The 21,796-nt window shown below is 45.3% G+C and overlaps 1 protein-coding gene across 2 annotated transcripts in view; it reads right to left on the reverse strand.

Annotated features, from left to right (window-relative positions):
- Positions 1-21,796, reverse strand: part of SHC4 (SHC adaptor protein 4) — a 142,738-nt gene that overhangs the window by 76,363 nt on the left and 44,579 nt on the right. The window lies entirely within an intron of this gene.

Genomic DNA, 21,796 nt, shown 5'->3' on the forward strand with positions numbered 1-21,796 from the left:
GAAGCTGGATTGAAGAGAGGAGCCAGGACTCAAATAGGGGATGTTGGGGTAGCAGCAACAACTTAACCCACTACACTACAATGCCGGCCCCTAACTTTAAAGTTCTTAATTGAGGGGCCAGTGCTGTGGTGTAGTGGGCAAAGCTGCTGCCTGCAGTGCCTGCATCCCATATGGGCACCAGTTCAAGTCCCGGCTGCTCCACTTCTGATCCAGCTCTCTGCTACAGCCTGGGAAAAGCAGTGGAAGATGGCCCAAGTCTTTGGATTCCTGAACCGGCAAGGGAGGCCCTGAGGAAGCTCCTGGCTCCTGCTTCGCATTGGCACAGCTCTGGCTGTTGCAGCCAATTGGGGAATGAACCAGGGGATGGAAGACCTCTCTCTCTCTGCCTCTCCTTCTCTCTCTGTGTAACTCTGCCTTTCAAATAAATAAATCTTTAAAAAAGAATCAACTGGAAGCTGGCTAAAATGCAGATTTCTATGATTGTCCCTAGAGATTTTGATTCCAAATGTCTGGGATGGAACCTAGGAATCTGCGATTTAATAAGACTTGCAGGTAATTTTGAAGCAGAGTTTATGGACCATACAGGTGGTTAATCCTTCCACTTGGACTCACTGTACAAGGTGACTGGTTCTGGGCTCTATAGCTGCAATTATCTGGCTGCATTAGTGGATGCAAAGGAATTAGGTCACCTATTTCTAGAGGCTAGGGTATGGAAGGCTACACCACCTGCACGTTTGATAATATTCTATTTGGGACAAAATTTGCTTTCCGCTTAGTCACTCTACACAGTGGGATGGGTATTTGATATAATCCTGTCTTCTCTATAACCGACCTCTTCTTGGAGAAGGGCACCTGGAGGTCCTGAACCTCTTTGCTAGTATCACTGCTTGCACACACAGGTGGCAAGAGTGACCTGCATCCTGTCTCCCGTCAGGCAGCCTGGAGGCAGGGGCCCAGTCCATCTGCCCCTCAAACTGCATCCATGCTTCAGGCAGGGGTTCTCAGCCCCGCCTGGATATTAGAGAAACACTGGAGAGGATTAACAAGTACAGAAGGCTGGGCCTCATCTCCAGAGGTTTTGATTTCACTGGTGTAGGATGGCACTAGAGACTGGGAGTTTTACAAGCTCTCCCTCCCAAGTATTTACAATGGAGCTAAAGTTGAGAATCATGCTACAGTAGCAGTCCACATGCTTTTTCGAAAAAAAAAAAAAAATCCAGATAGTAAATATTTTAGGCCTTGCAGGCAACACGATCTCTGTTGCAACTGCCCAACCCCATGGTTGCAGCTTGCAAAGCAGCCACAAACAACACATAACCAAGTTGGCACGATTTTGTGCCAGTTACACTTATGGACACTGAAATTTCAATTCCATACACATTTCACATGTCACAAAAATATTCTTTTTGCTTTCAATCATTTAAAAATGTCAAAACCGGCTGGTGCTGCAGCTCACTTGGCTAATCCTCTGCCTGCGGCATCGGCACCCCGGGTTCTAGTCCCGGGCACCAGATTCTGTCCCGGTTGCTCCTCTTCCAGGCCAGCTCTCTGCTGTGGCCCGGGAGTGCAGTGGAGGATGGCCTAAGCACTTGGGCCCTGCACCCCATGGGAGACCAGGATAAGTACCTGGCTCCTGCCATCGGATCAGCGCGGTGCGCCAGCTGCAGCACGCTGGCCGCGGCGGCCCTTGGAGGGTGAACCAACGGCAAAAGGAAGACCTTTCTCTCTCTCTCTCTCTCTCTCACTGTCCACTCTGCCTGTCACAAAAAAAAAAAAAAAAAAAAAAAAAAAGAAAAGACTATAGTTTTCTCTACAGCAAACAAGAAATGAATGTAAGAGGCCCTGGGGGCCGGCGCCACAGCTCAATAGCTTAATCCTCTGCCTGCGGCACCGGCACACTGGATTCTAGTCCCACTTGGGGCACCGGTTCTATCCCGGTTGCCCCTCTTCCAGGCCAGCTCTCTGCTGTGGCTCGGGAGGGCAGTGGAGGATGGCCCAAGTGCTTGGGCCCTGCACCTGCATGGGAGACCAGGAGAAGCACCTGGCTCCTGGCTTTGGATCAGCACAGTGCACCAGCCACAGCGGCCATTGTGGGGTGAACCAACGGAAAAAGGAAGACCTTTCTCTCTGTCTCTTTCACTGTCCACTCTACCTGTCAAAAAAAAAAAAAAGAGGCGCTGGGGTCATGGTCAGCTATTAGCTTTTGCTAATATGGCACAAAACCTATTCAAACACAATCCTTTAACCTTCACAAAGATGAGAAGCATTTTGGACTTGGGGTCTTTTCAGCTTCTTGGTACAGGAAGTTGGATATTATAAGAAACAGGTCTTAGAAGTCTTAAAACACTCTGTAAGAATTATGGAGCCTCTTTTACACTGTACATTATCATCTTCCACTTTTCCTTGTCTCTCCTTTCAGGACCCAAGAGAAACAAGAGGGAGAGAATGGGAAAATGAAATTCGTTTTTACTTTTTTAATATTAGCCTTCATTAAGGGACACTATGTACTTGACAGAGTGCTTTGGCAGGGGAGACAGAAATTAATTAAAGTGCAAAAGTATAGTAAATGTTAAAAGGAACAGAAATTGAAGGCCTTATTGTTGTATAATTCCTCTTCCCCAGAACAACAGAGTGAAGAAAAGCTAGTTAATTGAACTCTACAATCAGGCAACCAGAATTCAAAATCTAACTGTCGCTTATAATCTCTGTGACCTTGAACAAGTTCTTAAAGCTCTGCTCAGTTCCTTAAATAAATAAAACTTGGATAACAATAGTGCTTAGAATAGTGTCTCAGTAAATGCTGCCATTGTTCTCACTTTATCCTTTCATGGCTATCTGGGTTGAACCTACCCTGTACAACTTTTAGTGCCCCGCAAGATATTCTATGTGTATAATTGGGATGCTATAGATAATATGCAAACAGTACTGGATGAAACAAGTTTCTATAAAATCAGAACGCATGTCTGACGCTCTTTTGATACCCGAGGCACCTAGCAAGCTACCTTGGACATACAATACATTCAGTGCAGAGAAGTTTAGGCATCTCCGTGACACTGAAATGGGCATGCCCCTTGTCTCCTGATGTAACCCCCCCTTCAGAATGGAAGTACTCATTGCCCAGCTACTGAAGGCTTCATTGCTAATGGCACTGAGCTCCTACCCCAGAACTTGTCCTCTCCAGAGGGGACTTGCTCTGTCAAGCAAACTTCCGATGACGCTGATATGAGGGTCAAAGGCCTCGTCCCCTGGTCTCAATCTGGGACAACTCCAAAATGCCACTCCAGCTCTACAACTGAGGCTGAAGCTCTTGCGACTTCATTACTGTCCAGCCTGTCTGTCTGTCCAGCCCTGCTTCGCTCATGACCCCAGAATTCTGATCTTGAGTCTTCCCCGAAAACTTTCTGCACTGCACTCTGCATCTCAAAACTTGTTCTTTTTCTGTTTTGTTTTTAAAATATTTATTTATTTATTTGAAAGGCAGATTTACAGATAGGTAGAGGCAAAGAGAGAGGTCTTCCATCTGCTAGTTCACTCCCCAAATAACCACAATGGCTGGAGCTATGCCGATGAGATGCCAGGAGCTTCTCCTGGGTCTCCCACATGGGGGCAGGGGCCAAGGACTTGGGCCATCTTCTACTGCTTTCCCAGGCCATAGCAGAGAGCTGGATTGGAAGAGGAGCAGCCTGGACTCACACCAGTGCCATATGGGATGCTGGTACTCTAGCTGGTGTCTTTACCTGCAATGCCACAGCGCCAGTTCCAGAACCTGTTTCTATATCCAACCTAAAACCTGCTAGCGAGCTGCTGTCAGAGTTATGCCACCTTACACTCATACATGCACTTAACTAAATACTATTTTAAGAATCTGTGCTGTCACAGACAATAATGAACAAAATCATTTTTAGAGAATTCCTCATAAGGGACACAGAAGATCTGGACCAAAATGATCCATCTTTTATTACTGTTGCATTCCAGGGGAATACACATTTCCTAGAGTACGCGTGGTTCTCACAAGCTATGAATCAATCATGCAAATCGCAGGGACCCGAGAGGGCATTTCTCTCACTTCCCACAGAGAATACCAAGAGGAAATGGAACAAATCTGCCTCGCAGGTACACAGCTGCACCAACTGTCCTGCTTTCCCTTTGGTCACAAAGCTCTCTTTTTATCAGCGAAAGGACTTTTAAAGAATTCTGGGTGCCTTCTGCTGGCTCATTCTTCCTAAAAGGAAGCGTATCATTCATTTTTCTGTATATTTAGGACACAGCAGAATAAAACTCAATCTCTTGCATTCCCCAGGAGTCCCATTGTCCTTTCTTAAGACAAAACCCCAATAAAAACCTGCAGATGGGCTTGGGGATTTTCTAGGGAACCACCTATTCAGAAGTAAGGGGCTTCCATTCCTATGTGGTCTGTGTTTCAACCGAGACTTCCGTCTGACATCAGCTGTGTAGGCTTCCCTTGTACCTGTGACCCTCAGAGTGCGGTCCCTGGACCGCATCTTACAAAACGAGCAAATTCTTGTTTTAACGACCAGCCTTTGCATCCTGAAGTTGGAGAACTACCACCTCATTTCCCCCCTCTTTTTCAGTAGAGATTCAAAAAGGACATTAAAGTGTCCTCACCTAAAGATTTCTGAGTATCTATGAAGTTCCTCCAGACTGAAGTCACAAATGAAAAACTTAGCATTTTAACCACAAATTCCAACCTGAAGATTTAAATTTTCCTTATTCTGTCACGTTTGGCTTTTAGCATATCCCTAAAATCTGTTCTTTTTTTTTTTTATTTTACTAAGGTTTATTGACAAAGAGTAAAACCACACCAAAGCTGGGCTTATCACCTCTTTGGAGTGACACTTGCTGATTTGTGCCCCAGCAGCCTTTCTTTCCTACCTTGTCATTTTGCAATAATTCGTGCATAGGGAATTAAACTATGAAAATAAGACACATGTGAGATTAGAAAACATAAACCTTGCACAAGAAATTAAGTTAGCTCTTGCTATGTAGGCGTTGCCTGGTTCTAATACATTTTTAAGAAATATAAAATGGTCAACTTTTCTTACCTAATAAAATTAGCTATTTCAGCTTCCATTTCTAGATTTTTTAAAATCATATTTAGTCTTAAACTTTCTCACATCAATATTTATGCCCTATACTTTCTATTAAACTATAATTTTGGCCGGCGCCGCGGCTCAATAGGCTAATCTTCCGCCTAGCGGCACCGGCACACTGAGTTCTAGTCCCGGTCTGGGCGCCGGATTCTGTCCCGGTTGCCCCTCTTCCAGGCCAGCTCTCTACTGTGGCCAGGGAGTGCAGTGGAGGATGGCCCAAGTCCTTGGGCCCTGCAACCACATGGGAGACCAGGAGAAGCACCTGGCTCCTGCCTTCGGATCAGCGTGGTGCGCCGGCTGCAGCAGCCATTGGAGGGTGAACCAACAGAAAAGGAAGACCTTTCTCTCTGTCTCTCTCTTTCACTGTCCACTCTGTCAAAAAAAAAAAAAAAAAAACAAAAAAAAAAAAAAACTTTATAATTTTGCATTCCGAAACCCACCAATGATTTTTAAAATTGACATGTGTCTGAATTTCAAGTTATTCAGACAATTTTCAACTTAAAATGCAATAAATACACTCAAAACTAAAGATCAAAATTTAAAAATAATTGGTTAAATACACATAATTATATATAACATGTTTCACATATTACGTTTTATATCCATGTAATTACAATATAGCATTTGTTTATAATTATATATAGACTCACAGTTTGGAATACTGAACACTAAATTTATATGTAACAAATAACATTCAGGCAGAAATACATCTTCCAGTGATGTTCTGTTACAAGTGTAGCTCATACTGGCTGGTGCCGCGGCTCACTAGGCTAATCCTCCGCCTGCGGCACCAGCACCCTGGGTTCTAGTCCCAGTTTGGGCGCCGGATTCTGTCCCAGTTGCCCCTCTTCCAGGCCAGCTCTCTGCTGTGGCCCAGGAGTGCAGTGGAGGATGGCCCAAGTGCTTGGGCCCTGCACCCGCATGGGAGGCCAGGAGAAGCACCTGGCTCCTGGCTTCAGATCTGTGCAGCACGCCGGCTGCAACCTGCCAGCCATAGCGGCCACTTGGTGAGTGAACCAGAGGAAAAAGGAAGACCTTTCTCCCTCTCCCTCTCCCTCTCCCTCTTCCTCTCCCTCTCTCTCTCACTGTCTAACTCTGCCTATCAAAAAATAAATAAAATTTAAAAAAACAAGTGTAGCTCGTACTGAACACTTACTCCTTTGGATAAAATTTGTTCCTTAAAACTGTTTCTCTCTGATTGAGGCACAGAGCACAAGAGTGAGGCAGATCTGGCTTCCAGTTCATCACTTACTGATTTCCTAGCTGACCTTGGTATATTCCTTTATTTCTCTAAGTCTCAGTGTAGTATGGGCAAACAAGAATAAATATTAATATCTGCTTCATAAATGTTAAATTTTGCAATGGTGACAATGTTGATAGTAGCTATTAATTAATAGTAAAGTGTCTGCTAATAGTTGAAAATCACATTTGATTCATTCAAGTAGAAAGAGTTGTAATTCAGCCAGTTCCACATAGATTGGAAAATCTTTCTCTTCATCTTAATCAACTTCCTTGGACTCAAGGATTTTGAACCAGGGTTGATGCTGTGGCAGAGAAGGCAAAGCCTCTACCTGCAGTGCCAGCATCCCATATGGGTGCCAGTTCAAGTTCCGGTTGCTCCACTCTAGTCCAGCTCCCTGATAGTGGCCTGGGAAAGCAGTAGAAGATGGCCCAAGTGCTTGGGCCCCTGCACCCACGTGGGAGACCTGGAAGAAGCTCCTGGCTCCTGGCTCCTGGCTTTGGTCTGGCCCAATCCTGGCCATTCCAGCCATTTGGGGGGTGAACCAGAGGATGGAAGATTCTCTCTTTCTCTCTCCCCCCTTCTATTTCTTTCAATTAAATAAATAAATAAATAAAACTATTCTTTAAAAAAGGCTGTCTGAACCAAACTGATTATCTTCAGTGAATTTACTTTTATTCTTTAGTTCAAAACTCTATATGAGTGGTGCCCTACATGCCAAACATTCTACTTTAGGGCCTGGGACCTGACCTGGTTGTCCAAGAGTTCTTCATTCTGGAGCTTGGCCTAGGTCAGGATGCCAGATCCTCTGCTTTCAATTTTCTTGGTCTTTTCTGCTTTCCTCTGATCAGCAGTGACCATGGAGACTTCAAGAACTCCAGGGTCATCTCAAGAAGCGTAATATAGGCTTGAGAAGCCCTGATGCCTCTCCACTAAATGGTAGGTATTTATCAATCCAACCATGTCCCAGGCTTCCCAAAGATGAGCCTTTATGACGGCGTCACTAAAACAGGAGCCAGTCCCTTCCAGGCCAGACAGGATCTGGGGCACGTTCTGAGCCTTCTCGGGAAGTTCCTGAGCAACTGCACCATTGGCGCTTCCAGGAAAAGTGGCTCAAAAGTCCTATGCGCCACGCGTGGCAAGTGACTAGACCAGGGGCTGCCTGTGTACCTATCCAAAATCAAAACTTGAAATCTGGTCCTCAAGAAACACAAAAGGGAGACACTAGTATGCATGTTAAGGAAGCCCTGGGAAGAAGTCACAGGAGAGAGCAATTTCACCCAGCAATCAGAGCTAGGATTCTGGAGTCACCTCCGCATGCTGAGGCTAATTTAACATCCGTGTGTCTCAATCTCTGGATTAACCCGTTCCTCTTCAAACACTCGAGGCCAACCGCTATAACCCATGCTTGGACATGGACAGATACCTATGGTTCTCACTTAGGCTGCTGAGTGCACGCCCAGCATCTGTTCAAGGGTATGTGCTGTGTGATACTATGTGCACATCTGTAAATGTCTGTATATTTCTCTAACAAAGTAGCAGGCCCTGCTTTTAGCTACAACATATTTTTAGAAACTACTTCATCAAATGCATCATATTTTCCATGGAAAAGATCTATAATTGGGAGTTTCATTCTTGGCCAAGGGCTCCTCAACAAATAAAATAAATACTGCAAACTGCTTGTCATGGAACAAAAACTATGACCATTTTATAAATGTCTATAAATATCTAAAACATTAAAATAATGCTCTAGGTCCTATAAAAGGGAATAAATATATACAGAACCTATACATGGAGGCTCAAAGTTTCTAGAATTGTCCAATTACCACATAAAAATACAGCTCAATTGAATTATGTTCTAAAATGAATGCTGTGCTATGATAATATTAAACATTTGACCACAGGCCAGCACTCTGGCATAGTGGGTAAAGCTGCCACCTGCAGTGCCAAAATCCCACATGGGTGCCTGTTCGAGTCCCGGCTGCTTCACTTCTGGTCCAGCTCACTGCTACGGCCTGGGGAAGCTGTGGAAGATGGCCCAAGTCCTTGGGCCCCAGCACCCTTGTGGGAGATCCGGAAGACACCCCTGGCTCCTGGCTTCGGATCGGCCCACTTCTGGTCGATGCAGCCATTTGGGGAGTGAACCAATGGATGGAAGACCTCTCTCTCTCTCTCTCTCTCTCTCTCTCTCTGTGTGTGTGTGTGTGTGTAATTCTTTCAAATAAATAAATCTTTTAAAAAACACATTTATCAACAATTGTAGAAACATTAGAGTTTAGCAGAGCGCTTGAACATGATTTAAACTGTCCAAAGAAATTGCTCTAATGCCTTCCTCTCCCTGCGATGGAAATCTATTCTTTACTGCATCTACTACCTGCATTTTACAAGCCTTTCTCCTGGCTTTCCCGTCCCCACCCTCGCCACCCCACAACTTACTCCCCAGGGCAGCACTGTCCTGGGCAGAGACAACTGGTCCAGGATTGAATCCCAGTCATCCTTTTCCTTGGGAATTTGGTAGTTGGAACCAAGAGACCAGAGATGAGGGAGTGTCTTTTTTACTGTAGCTAATGGCCTAAAGAGCCCTATCCAGGTCCTTCTAGTTAGCTGGCTTGTCCAGTGGTCCTCAGGTTAAATGAGAAGACCCAATATCCTTTCAAATAATTCCCCATTTTGCTTAAGCTAGGCAGTCTCTTTCTGTTACATAAAGTCTAAAAGACTCTTAATAATATACCTATAACAAGGAGATATACTTAAAATTACTTCTTTCACCTTAATACTCAGATCAAAGCCATTACTGCTCAGGCTTAAACCACTTAGAAAATGTGTACAATATTCATAAATGAGAAAAATATGTTACAAATTACTATACAACATATAATCCCACTTTGGTTTTTAAACATGATTAGAAAAAACAAATATCAAACAGTTACTATTGGCTATTTCTAGTGATTTGACTATTTTTTTTCACAATAAGCCAGATTTACTTTTTCTAAAACAAAAAACAAACAAAAAAAAAAAACACAGATCCATTGATCTAAAAGGCAGAGTGACAGAGAGAGATCTTCTACCCATTTGTCATTTGTTCACTTCTCAAATGGCCACAATGACCAGGGCTGGGCCAAGCTGAAACCAGAAACCAGGCCTTCCATCCTGTTCTTCCACATGGGTGACAGGGGCCCAAGTGCTTGGGCCATCTTCCAGTGCCTGCCCAGGCACATTAACAGGAAGTTGGGTCCAAAGAGGAGCAGCCAGGATGCAAACTGGCACTCTGATGCAGGATCCTGGCCTCACAAGTAGCAGCTTAACTCACTGTGGCACAATTCTGTCCCCAGGTCCACCTTTTATAATCAGAAATTTTAAAAAACTGGGAAAATTTTAAGAACTGGATGTCACCCCCAGAGAACTGATATTAGCAATGATGAAGATCATGATGATATTCTTCTCTCACTTAAAAGGATTTTGTTTTAAAGATTCATTTTATTTATTTGAAAAGCACAGTTAGAGAGAGAGAGAGATCTTCCATCACTGGTTTACTCGCTAAGTGGCCACAATGGCCACGTTTGGGCCAGGCCAAAGCCAGGAGCCAGGAGCCTCTTCCAGGTTTCCCATGCGGGTACAAGGGTCCAAGCACTTGGTTCATCCTCTGCTGCTTTCCCAGGTGCATTATCAGGGAGCTTGATGGGAAGTGGAGCATAACCCATATGGGATGCCTGGGCTGCAGGCATCCCATATGTAGCTTAACTTGCTACACAATGACGTGGACCCCTAAAAGTGAGTTTTGAAGGTGAGGCAGGCCTGCCTATATTCCCCTAGTCTCCCACCATCTTAATCTATTCACAGCCAAAGAAAAGTTTCTTAGGTCCAAACCAAAGCAGTATCATTAGGAAAAAGTAAGTGTTGTAGGGAAATGTTGTAGAGGGGAGAACCTGGGTTTGAGCCCCATGGAACAGCAGTGTGGGCTCCGGATGGTCACTTACTTTCCTGAGCCTCAACCCTCCTGCTTTAATAAGGGAATCCTAGTACCCTCATCCAGGTGACCACGCAGTTCTTAAGAGAGCAGAGATACAAAAGTTCTGTGTGGTGCTCAACACCCAGTAGCTATGAGTGGCCGCTCTTTCCTCCTGTCCCACCATAGCTGCCTCTACAAGTGTGGCTTTGGGGCTGGCTTCTCTGTCAAGAAAGAGGAAGAGGCCACCAACCCCTCCTCACTGATTTCTCTTTGCTCTAGGACCTGCTAGAAACTCAAGCATGGGTGCCGGTGCTGTGGCGTTGTAGGTAGGGATGCTGCCTGCTGTGCCGGCATCTCATATGGGTGCCGGTTTGAGTCCCGGCTGCTCCTCTTCCAATCCAGCTCTCTGCTATGGCCTGGGAACGGAGTAGAAGATTGACTAAGTCCTTGGGCCCCTGCACTCGCGTGGGAGACCCAGAAGAAGCTCCTGGCTCCTGGCTTTGAATCGGCGCAGCTCCGGCCATTGCAGCCGGAGAGAGAGAGAGAGAGAAAGGTCTTCCTTCCATTAGTTCACCCCCCAAATGACCAGTATGGCTGGCACACTGCGATGATCCTAAGCCAGGTGCTTATTCCTGGTCTCCCATGCAGGTGCAGGGTCCAAGCATCTGGGCCATCCTCCACTGCCTTCTCCAGGCCACAGCAGAGAGCTGGACTGGAAGAGGAGCAGACGGGACTAGAACCCAGCACCCATATGGGATGCTGGCACCACAGGCAGAGGATTAACCAATTGAGCCACAGCGCTGGCCCTGTAACTCTAACTTTCAAATAAATAAATAAATTTTTAAAAAATACCTTATCAGATACATGACTTGCAAATATTTTCCCCTCTGTGGGTTGCCTTATAACCTTTTAACCTTACATCAGTGCCTTCAAGTAGTAACTGTGCACCTGCTATGTGAGAGAAACTATACTAATAACCATATAACCTTCATACCCTCTCTCTCTGCATTTGACTCTGTCATGCTGTCAGGACAACTGATAGAAAATTATTTTTTAGTTCCTACATCTTTGAAGACTTCTAAAAGAACATAATTGGCTATTTCATTTAAATATCTGAGAAGATCTTAGCTTAAGCATGTTGAGAGGAACTAGAGAACAGAGGAACTTGAAGTTAGAAGAGGCAGGTGCTGAACACACACACACACAAGCATCCAGCAAGGGCCTCCTGACATCTACACACGCGTGAAAGAAAATATTTCCACCAACTCCAATGCTTGCTTAGGAGATATCAACCTTGAAAGCTGTGTTCTATTGCATGGTTTATTGTTCCAGCCAACTTATAGAGGCTGTGAACACTGACCCGGGGACACTAGACCCTTTTGGAGTCAGCACTCTTTCCTGATCAATGAATAATGAAACTTTTTTCTTTCTTTTTTTTTTTAAAGATTGTATTTACTTATTTGAGAGGTAGAGTTACAGAGGGAAAGAAAGGTCTTCCTTCCATTGGTTCACTCCCCTAAATGGCTGCAACAGCCAGAGCTGCGCCGATCCTGATCTGAAGCCAGGAGTTTCTTCTGGGTCTCCCACATGGGTGTAGGGGCAAAAACACTTGGGCCGTCTTCTACTGCTTTCCCAGGCCATAGCAGAGAGCTGGACTGGAAGAGGAGCAGCTGGGACTACAACCGGCACCCATACGGGATGCCGGCGCTGCAGGTGGAAGATTAACCTACTGCACCGTGGCACTGGCCCCATGAAACTTGTTTTAATCAATCTTATACATTCCGTTGTCGCTCCCCCTCTTCGTGGAGGAGTGACACTAGACCCTGCCTAGGCTTCCTATCCGAGTCACGGCACCATTATGTTGCTCCTAGGCTTCATATCCGAGTCACGGCACCATTATGTCGCTCCCCCTCTTCGTGGAGGAACGACACAGGACCCTGCGTTGTTCTTTTATCTGCTCGGCCCTCCCCGGGTTTGCTGCTGGTTCTTCCCGGGTTGGCTACCGACCCTTCCACCTCCGTGGAAGGGCGGTTCCCCCTGCCACTTTCCCCACTTCCGCGGGGGAGCGGCACACCGCCGGCCAGCTCTCTCGGGGGCTGCTCAGGTGTTCCTTCAGATAGATGTTCCTGGTGCATGTTGTCTCTCTCCTCCTTTATAGTCCTCTTCCACCAATCCCAACTCTGCTACCCACATGCCGAGTATGCAGCTCTCCTCCAATCAGGAGCAGCTCCTGCTGTTTATTGGTTGAACTGGAGGCAGCTGTGTAGAAGCTGTTTCCTCCTCTCCCAGCGCCATATTGTGGGAGAGCAGATGCATAGAATAAGTCTTAATTCCAGTAACAGTCTAGTCCGAGTTGCTCCCCACATTCCATCTTAACCACAGTTCTATCCTTAGCAAGACTGCCATAAGCTAGAACTTGGACACTCATGATTTGCTTTCTCCTTAGCACTCTTCTCAGAGCTCCCTTGCCTGGCAAGTTGACAGACAGCACTTCATCTCCACCCCACACCATAGTCCTTATTTTATATACCATGAAGATGGCAATTCTATTCCTAACTCTGTGACTTTCATCAGAATCCAAATACCACAAGATGTTCAACTACGCCAAGGCTTAGCAGAGATACAAACACTTATCCATGCACACCTATAACCAATCCCACTCTAAAATCCAAAAGAAATTTAGATAACTGCAAACCTGTTTTCAAACTAATAGGTACCTTAATTTAGCCACTTCACATGAAAATATTTTACCTCTACAGAGTATTTCCCCTCCCTAATGTTCACATTCCTTAAAAATCTCAAGCCTAGATCCATACATAATTGCTCAGCTACATCGTAGATCTGCTTTGGACCTGATAGTTATGTGCATGTGCGCACGCACACACACACACACACACACACAGAGGGAGAGAGAAGAAGGAGGCATTTGTTATGAGAGAACTAGCTTTAATGTCCTGTTGAAGCCAGAGAATCAATATTTTCAAGATAGTGAATTAAAACTGCAGAATCACTGCTCAGGAGCAATTACATTACAAACAGGAAATTAGCCCAGTTACAACATCTTCTGAATTATGATCTTCGTTTCCTTTTTGCTTTATTCAGTACCAAATCACCCATCAGCCTGCTTACTGTCCACAGCAGCAGGCCAATGAGAAACTCAGTTACAGCCCCACCCCCACAGGATGGAATGGAGCAGACAATTCCCTTCGTGCAGCCCTAACGATATCCTAGAGTAAATGAATCTTAAATGAGGACCCCAAACAGGAGCACTCATCACCTCTTCTCTGACAGGCACCTAGTTTCCTTCACAGACCCCTCAACGAATGGCCATCACACAAAGAAGGCAAACCTACCACAAACCACTGCCTCTCAGCTGCCCCTGGAGCTAGTGTGGGCCGATCCTGCGTCAGGTGCCTCGCTCTCAGTCTGACTGATTTTGTTACCGAACATGAGTTACATGTTAGTTAGGTACCAAATACCGGAAGAGGACAAAGTAGTCGGACAATGACCTGGAGGTGATTCTACTAACGGTGTCCCCTGCCCTCAGGGTACTGGGGTGAGGAACTCCACGTGCCCTCTGCCACTTCAGAATGTAACGCTCTGGTCTCCAGGTGAGCGCCAAGCCCGTCCCACCGGCTCCACTTGCGGATTTACCCTGATGTGTCTGCTTCATCTCAGGGGCAGGCTCCCGTATGGTCCCAAACAAGGAGGCAGCATTGGGGCAGAGGAAGTCTGCTTCCTTGCAAGAAGAGAAGGCTAGGCTTTAGCTTTTAGTGACCCGATTTCCATGATTTAGGTCAAATGGGGGGTTTTCTGTTTTAAAAATCACAAGGAAAATGCACGGCTGTATCATCCGGAGCTTGTTTCCACTGCCACTTCCCTTCCCTTGCTTGGACACTGACTTCCAGACATTTTCAAGACAACCTGGCTGCGAGCCTTTGTTTTTCCTAATGGCCTCGTTTCTCTTTACTTCCTTCTCACCTGTCTTTCTGCGGGAAGACTCTATGATGAAAACTTGAGACCTGGTCCAGAGCCATTTACAGGGATGAATGCCTGCCTAAGAATTAGTGGAGAAGCAGCAGTAGAAGCTGCCCCAGGAGCTTGCCCAGGGATACACCTGGAACAGGTGCAGAAAAGTGATGTGGGCCTTGAAAGGGTGAAATCCAGGCAACTACTGAGGAAGCAAATGGCCTCTTGTCTTCTTCCTCTCTGCTGGATTCTGAGCATTCGCTGTGCTCCAGGTCCAGAGGAGTCAGCCCTCAGATGATTGCAGGAAGGTCCCTCCCAATGACAAGAACGCTGCCGCATCTCTCTCCTGCTCCCAGGGTCAACCCCTTCCTCCCAGGTCAGCTGCTTCAACAGTCATGCTCTCAGGATAACAGCCAGCAAACCTGGTACTAGAGCAATTTAAATAGTGATAGAGTGTCAAAGACACAGAGAAGTTGAAGGAGAACAAGAAAAAGAAGGAAAAACAGGACCTGTGCTGTGGTGCAGTGGGTTAAAGCCCCAGCCTGAAGCACCCACATCCCATATGGGCTCTGGTTCTAGTCCCGGCTGCTCCTCTTCCCATCCAGCTCTCTGCTGTGGCCTGGGAAAGCAGTAGAAGATGGCCCAGGTCCTTGGGCCCCTGTACCCACATGGGAGACCCAGAAGAAACTCCTGGCTCCTGACTTCGGATGGGCCCAGCTCTGGCCATTGTGGCCATTTGGGGAATGAACCAACAGATGGAATATCTATCTCTCTCTCTCTATCTCTACCTCTCTCTGTAACTCTGTATTTCAAATAAATAAAAATAAATCTTTAAAAAAAAAGGAAAAAGAAAAATGGAGGAAAAAGAAGAAATATTTGGGAGGCAGAGTGCAAAATGCAGGCTAAATGGAAAGTGACCCATTTTCTTAACTTTCAAGTCAGAACTATGCAGCCATCTGCTCAGAGGCAGCAACACTTACAGTTTTGAGATACACACTTTGCTGACTGTGCCAGTTCAATGCCAAGGTGAGGGAGGGCTTAAAGAAATGATTCTGGGCTCAAATAAAATATTCCTATCCAATGACTGTATGGGGAGGGAGGATTTGGAGAGTGTACTAACACTTAAGCTTATATTCACTTAAAGAACATTCTACCAGACTTAGAGCTTCAATTTTCAACATTTTCATTTTATTTGAAAGGCAGAGAGATGGATAGATAAGGAGAGATCTTCCACCTGCTGGCTCACTCCCCAAAAGCTCACAATAGCAAGGGCTAGGGCAGGCTGAAGCAGGGGCCAGGAATTCAAACTGGATCTCCCACATGGGTGGCAGGGACCCAGCTACTTAACCCATCACTTGCTGCCTCCTAGGGTGTGTATTAGGAGGAGGCTGGATAGGAAACAGAGCCAGAACCTGAACCCAGACACTCCAATACAGAATGTAGGCATCCAAAGTGGCATCTAATCCACTGTGCCAAAGGTTTGCCCAAGGCCTAGAGTTTCAAAGATCACTCACACTTTCAGCAATATGTGAGCTCCCAGGGGGAAAAAAATGTGAAAATAATTTTTTCCATTCTGAATATTCTTTGAAATGCTGGCAAGGAATTTACTAGGGAACCCAGAGTTGAAATCTGCGATGATGATTTTGCTGTGAGTAGATTTAGATTTTCGCTAATTCCTTAAACTGGGACACAACCTATTTGCCGCCACCTTCTCTTGTGTCTTCTATCTAACCTTTCTTGGTGGGTTTTTCTTCCACTTCCTTTTGGGTCAGGCAGCTCCAAGCTTTCTGTTCAGCCCAGGCATACAAGGCATAGCATTTCAACCCTCACAAGACCTGGGGAAAGGGTTGAGGAAGCCGGGCAGGAGCAGCTTGGAACATAGACTCTGAAGCAAGGGCTTGGCTGGGCAGTCCTGGTGAGTGGGAATCAGTCTCAAGTGTTCAAGCCCCACCGCAGGTAAGGTCCTCAGACTACTGACTTCAAGTAGGACCATTACACATCAAAGGGTCCATTAAACTGGATTCTCCCCTCCACTCAGCTTCTCTTCCTGAGTGGGGATCCATTTAGCGATTTTCACATCCACTCTGGAGGAAATACCCAGTCTCTCCCACCCTGACAAAACCGACCGAGTGCTGATGCATGGAGCAATGACGTCTATGGCTGTCTTCCTGCATTCTGCTGTGAGCTCTCTTCTCCCAGACGTGCCCATGGCTGGTTGGCTCCCTTTAGTCAGGTCTGGACTCAAATGCCTTCTCTGGGAGACCTTCCTGACCACCCAGCCTAAAAACTATAGAACACCACCTCAAGCTGCCACACAGGTGCTTAGAATACAATCTGCCATGCTTGAGTCATGTACAGGGTACATATGTAAGGAATAACATCCAGAGACCTTCCCCTGGGTGTGTGCAGTGATCACCAACTATCTTCATGACAGAGAAAAAGAAGTCAGCATTTCACTGCTTATTAAATAATAGGGGGCCAGCACTGTGGCATAAAGGGTAAAACCACCACCTGCAGTGCCGGCATCCCATATGGGCACTGGTTCAAATCCCGGCAGCTCCACTTCTGATCCATCTCTCTGCTATGGCCTGGGAAGCAGTACAAGATGGCCCATGTGCTTGGACCCCTGCATCCACGTGGGAAACCTGGAAGAGGCTCTTGGCTCCTTGCTTCAGATAGGCACAGCTTCAGCCTTTGCAGCCAATTGAGGAGTGAACCAGTGGATGGAAGACCTCCATCCCTCCCTCCCTCCCTCCTTCTCACTCTGTATAACTCTTCCAAATAAATAATTTTTTTAAAAAAAGTGGCAGTTTTAAAAATAAATAAATAAATTGGGAAATTTAGCCTTATACATTGATGAAGATTTTTTAAAAAACAGATACAAAGGATAGATAGCTCAGAGAAAAGAGTATCCATGAGTATAGTTCTTCTACAGAGCTATCTAGCAACATACATCAAAAACCTTCAAAGTATTTATTTAGTTTGACTTAGTGATACTAATTTTAGAATTCATCCCGTGGGAATAAGCAAGAGCTATGGATAAAATGGTCATAATAGTATTATTTATAATAATGGAAAGTCGAGCTGGCATTGTGACATAGCGGGTTAAGTCATCACTAATAACACCAGCATCCCATATCAGAGTGCAGGTTGAAGTCTCAGCTGCTCCACTTCTAATCCAGCTTCTTGCTATTGCACCTGGAAAGGCAAAGATGGTCCAAGTGCTTGGGTCCCTGCCACCCACATGGGAAAGGCCAGGATGGAGTGGTTGGAACTTGGCTTCAGCCTGGCCCAGATCTGGCTATTGTGGTTATTTGGGGAGAATGAACCAGGCTGCTCTGCCTTTCAAATAAATCTTTAAAAATAATAATGAGAAGTAATGGTAAAACTAATTTGCAAACAGTACTTTATACTTTGTGTGTCTGTGTGGGTGCAAACTGTTGAAATCTTTACTCAGTGTAAAGTTGATCTTCTGTATACAAAGATAATTAAAAATGAATCTTAATGAAGAATGGAATGGGAAAGGGAGTAGGAGATGGGATAGTTTGTTTGTGGGAGGGTGGTTATGGGGGGAAGAACTGCTATAATCCAAAAGTTGTGCTTTCAAAATTTCTATTAAATAAAAGTTTTCTATTAAAATAATAATGAAAAATAAGAGAATGATACACAGCCAAAAGTGAAAAATATCTATTGACTGATTCATGGATAGGGAAAAAGTAGTACACATATACACAATGGGAGAGTACTCAGCCATAAGAAGGAATGATATTTTGACTCATGCTACACTGTGAAGATACTGAATACTTGAAGGCAGACAGAAACAGACAAGAACTGTGATTCCACTTGCAGGAGGTCCTTCAAGCAATCAGATTCAGAGGTACAGAAAGCAGAATGGTGGTTATCAGGAGCTGGAGGGGCAGAGCATGGTAGTTGACTGTTTAATGAGTATGCAGCTTTCCAGTTTGGAAAGACAAAAAGGTTCTGTGGAGAGAAGTGGCGATGGTTGCACCACAATATGAATGCACTCGATGACATGGGACCATACTCCTAAAAACGGTTAAGGTATAGATTTTATACTATGTATATTTTACCACAACATAAATATTTTTGAATATCTAGCAACAGGAAAAAGTTCAATAGAGAGAAACAGTATATAACATTGTTTGGATTTTCCATAAAAAATAATTGGAACCTCATGTATAGAAAAAAAGAAAAGGACAAGAAAGATATCTCCAACCACAGAATGTTAAAAGACATTATGTCTAGATGGATTGTGAATAATTTTTTCATACTTTTGTTAAGTATAAAGTGAAATTGCAAAGCCAACTCCCTACATCTCTGTCCTCTTAGTTTTATTGTTAGAGTGACAGCACTTTCTATTATCAGAAAGTACATGATACACTTAATTATTTCCTTCCACATTCTGTCTTCCCTGCTAGACTGGAGGCTCCATGAGAGCAGAGGCTTTGTCTTTTTCACTGCTGAATCCTTAATTTTTTAAAAAAATTATTTATATACTTATTTACTGAAAGGTAGAGAGAGAAGGAGGGACAGAAAGAAAGAAAGAAAGAAAGAAAGAAAGAGAGAGAGAGAGAGAGAGAGAGAGAGAGAGATATCTTCCATCCACTGGTTTACTCTCCAAATGACTGCAACAGCCAGGGTTAGGCCAGGCTGAAAGCAGGAGCCAAGAGCTCCATCCAGGTCTCCTACATAAGAGAGGGACTCAAGGGCTTGAACCATCTTCTGCTGCTTCCCAGGCATGTTAACAGGGAACTGGGTCAGGAAGCAGAGTAGCCTGGACTGGACCCAGCACTCCAATATGGAATGCAGGCATGCCAGGCTGCAGCTTAACTCACTGTGCCACAACACTGGCCCCTGGATTCTTGAATGGTTTCAGGCACTTAAGGGGCACTCCATAAATATATAAGTGAAAGAGAATGAGCCAATGAATGAGTGGGTGAATGGACAGAAAAGCAGTCACCCTCAGTGTCTTGGTCAACTCCTGCTGCTATAACAAAATAGCTTAGAGGAAGTAATTTATAAATCATAGAAACTTATTTGTTACAGTTCTGGAGGCTGGGAAGTCCAAGCTGGAGGTACCAGCAAACGTGGAGTCGTGAATACTTACTCTCTGCCTTACAGTTGTTACCTCCTGCTGCATCCTTGTATGGGAAAAGGGGCAAACAGCTCCCTCACACCTCTTTCTAAAGTTATTAGTCTCATTCCTGACACTCTGTCCTTATGGCATAATCATCTCCTAAATGCTCCCACCACTTGGATTTCAGCAGTGAATCTGGGGGGACACACAGACCAGAGCACTCAAGTTAGGACGGTGGGCACTCCTTTCTTCTATGCCCCTACTCCAGGTACTTGGATCTCAACCCTCTTCTTCTTAACTATAGTCTGCTAAGAATTGGAGGAAGGGTTTTCTCAGGTCAAGAATCATCCAAGTGGGAGTGGGCACCTGGCTTAGCTGTAAGACACAGGTTAGGATTCTCATGTCCCATACTGGGGTGCCTGAGCTCCAACCCCAGCTCCAGCTCCAGCTCCTGACTCCAGGCTCCTGCTAATGCATACTCTTAGAGACAGCAGGTGATGGCTCAAGTAGGTAGATCTCTTCCACCCACATAGAAGGCCTTGATCAAGTTCCCAGCTCCTGCCAGCCCTGGTCATTGTGGGCATTTAGGGAATGAACTCGGGGGCTGGGAACTCTCACTCTCAGTGCATTTTTGTGTCTCTCAAATAAATAAATAATTTTAAAAAAATAATAAAAAGAAATAAGGCCCACAGTGTGTGTTCAAAGTGGAGTTAACAGAGTGGGAAGCAGTTTAGGAACTACGTCACTGAAGGATCATTGAACGGGCCGAGAATGTGAAAGATATTTGAAGGGGAGAAGAAATGTTGTAGCTCTCTGCAAATACTGAAAGTGTAGTCAGGCGGAACCATGTATCTATTCCTTAAATATCCTTTGAGCATCTTCCATATGCCAGAGACTAAGGTAGGCACCAAGTGTCAAAGCAGCACAAAACCAGGATTATATTTCATTTGTTTGGCTGCACAAGGATTGTTGAGGAGAACTTTGGAAAGACAGAGACTGATGTATCACAAGGCAGAGGGTCCAAATCAACATGCACTTTAGGGACCCCCAGGGATCTCTGAGATGCTCGTTATGTTTATTCTAGGGCTGGATAACTTTAGAGAATCTTGAGATAAAATAGGAGTTTCACAAGCGACAGCACAGGACCTCTCTGTTTGTTTGTTGTTGTTGTTGTTGTTGTTTTGACAGGCAGAGTTACACAGTGAGAGAGAGAGAGAGAGACAGACAGAGAGAAAGGTCTTCCTTCCGTTGGTTCACTCCCCAAATGACCACTATACGGCCGGTGCGCTGCACCAATCTGAAGCCAGGAGCCAGGTGCTTCTCCTGGTCTCCCATGCGGGTGCAGGGCCCAAGCACTTGGGCCATCCTCCACTGCACTCCTGGGCCACAGCAGACAGCTGGACTGGAAGAGGAGCAACCGGGACAGAACCTGGTGCCCCAACCAGGACTAGAACCCGGGGTGCCGGTGCTGCAGGCAGAGGATTAGCCTAGTGAGCTGCGGCGCCAGCCTGGACCTCTCAGTTTTAACCACACTCTTGGAAACTGTGATTTTGCTAAAGAGCAATGTGGTTCCTGCTACAGTTTCAGTATTTCTCTCCCCAAACTCAGGCCAGTGTTTAGTTCCCAAAGTCCTATGCTAATTGTACTGTGATGAGATTAGGTTACAGAGTAGAGCCCTTGTGATTGAATGTGGGTGGCTTTATAGGAAAGGGAGAGAGACACACGGAGAAGCACCTGCTCCCGCCATGATGGGATGCAGCCACAGACGACCCTCGTCAAAGCCTGCATTGTGCTTTTTGAACCCACACAATCACTAGCCAAAATAAACCTTTTTATTTAAAGGTTAGCCTGCCTCAGGTATTTTGTTACAGTAACAAAAAGTGAACAGTTTCTTTTCCTAAATTTTTTGGACCACAAAAGCTTTTTCTAAGGGTAGAATTCCATGGTATGAGCCTTAAGAAGTTATCTTCTCTTTGTAATGAGAGCATTCACCTTCAGAACACGTGGTCTGCAATGGCACAGTGGCATTCCCCAGACACACCTCAGCACCAGGTCCAGTGGACACCCGAGTCTTCATCCTGAATCACTCATCAACCCAATCCTCTCAGCTCCTCTCTCTCACCCTACTCTTCTCCCAGAGTCAGAGGTCAGCATTCACTTCTTTTCCTTTCCATTCTTGCTTGGAACTTGGCTTTAATGAGCCATGGCTTATATTTCTGCTTCTGAATTGAGTTTAATCTAACAAGGATTCTGATTTCTTCCCCAAAGCAGCCTGGGGTTATCTTGGGTAAAGCTCCCCTGGTCCAAATGTGCCATTCAGCTCCCTGGACACAGAGAAGGGGGACCTGGACGAGGCATGAGCAAGTCCTCCTACCAGGAATGCCATTAAAGGGGACAGTCTGGGCTTTCTGCTGTTAAAAGTTCTTGTC

This window comes from Oryctolagus cuniculus, chromosome 12, assembly GCF_964237555.1.
Source record: "Oryctolagus cuniculus chromosome 12, mOryCun1.1, whole genome shotgun sequence".
NCBI lineage: Eukaryota > Metazoa > Chordata > Mammalia > Lagomorpha > Leporidae > Oryctolagus > Oryctolagus cuniculus.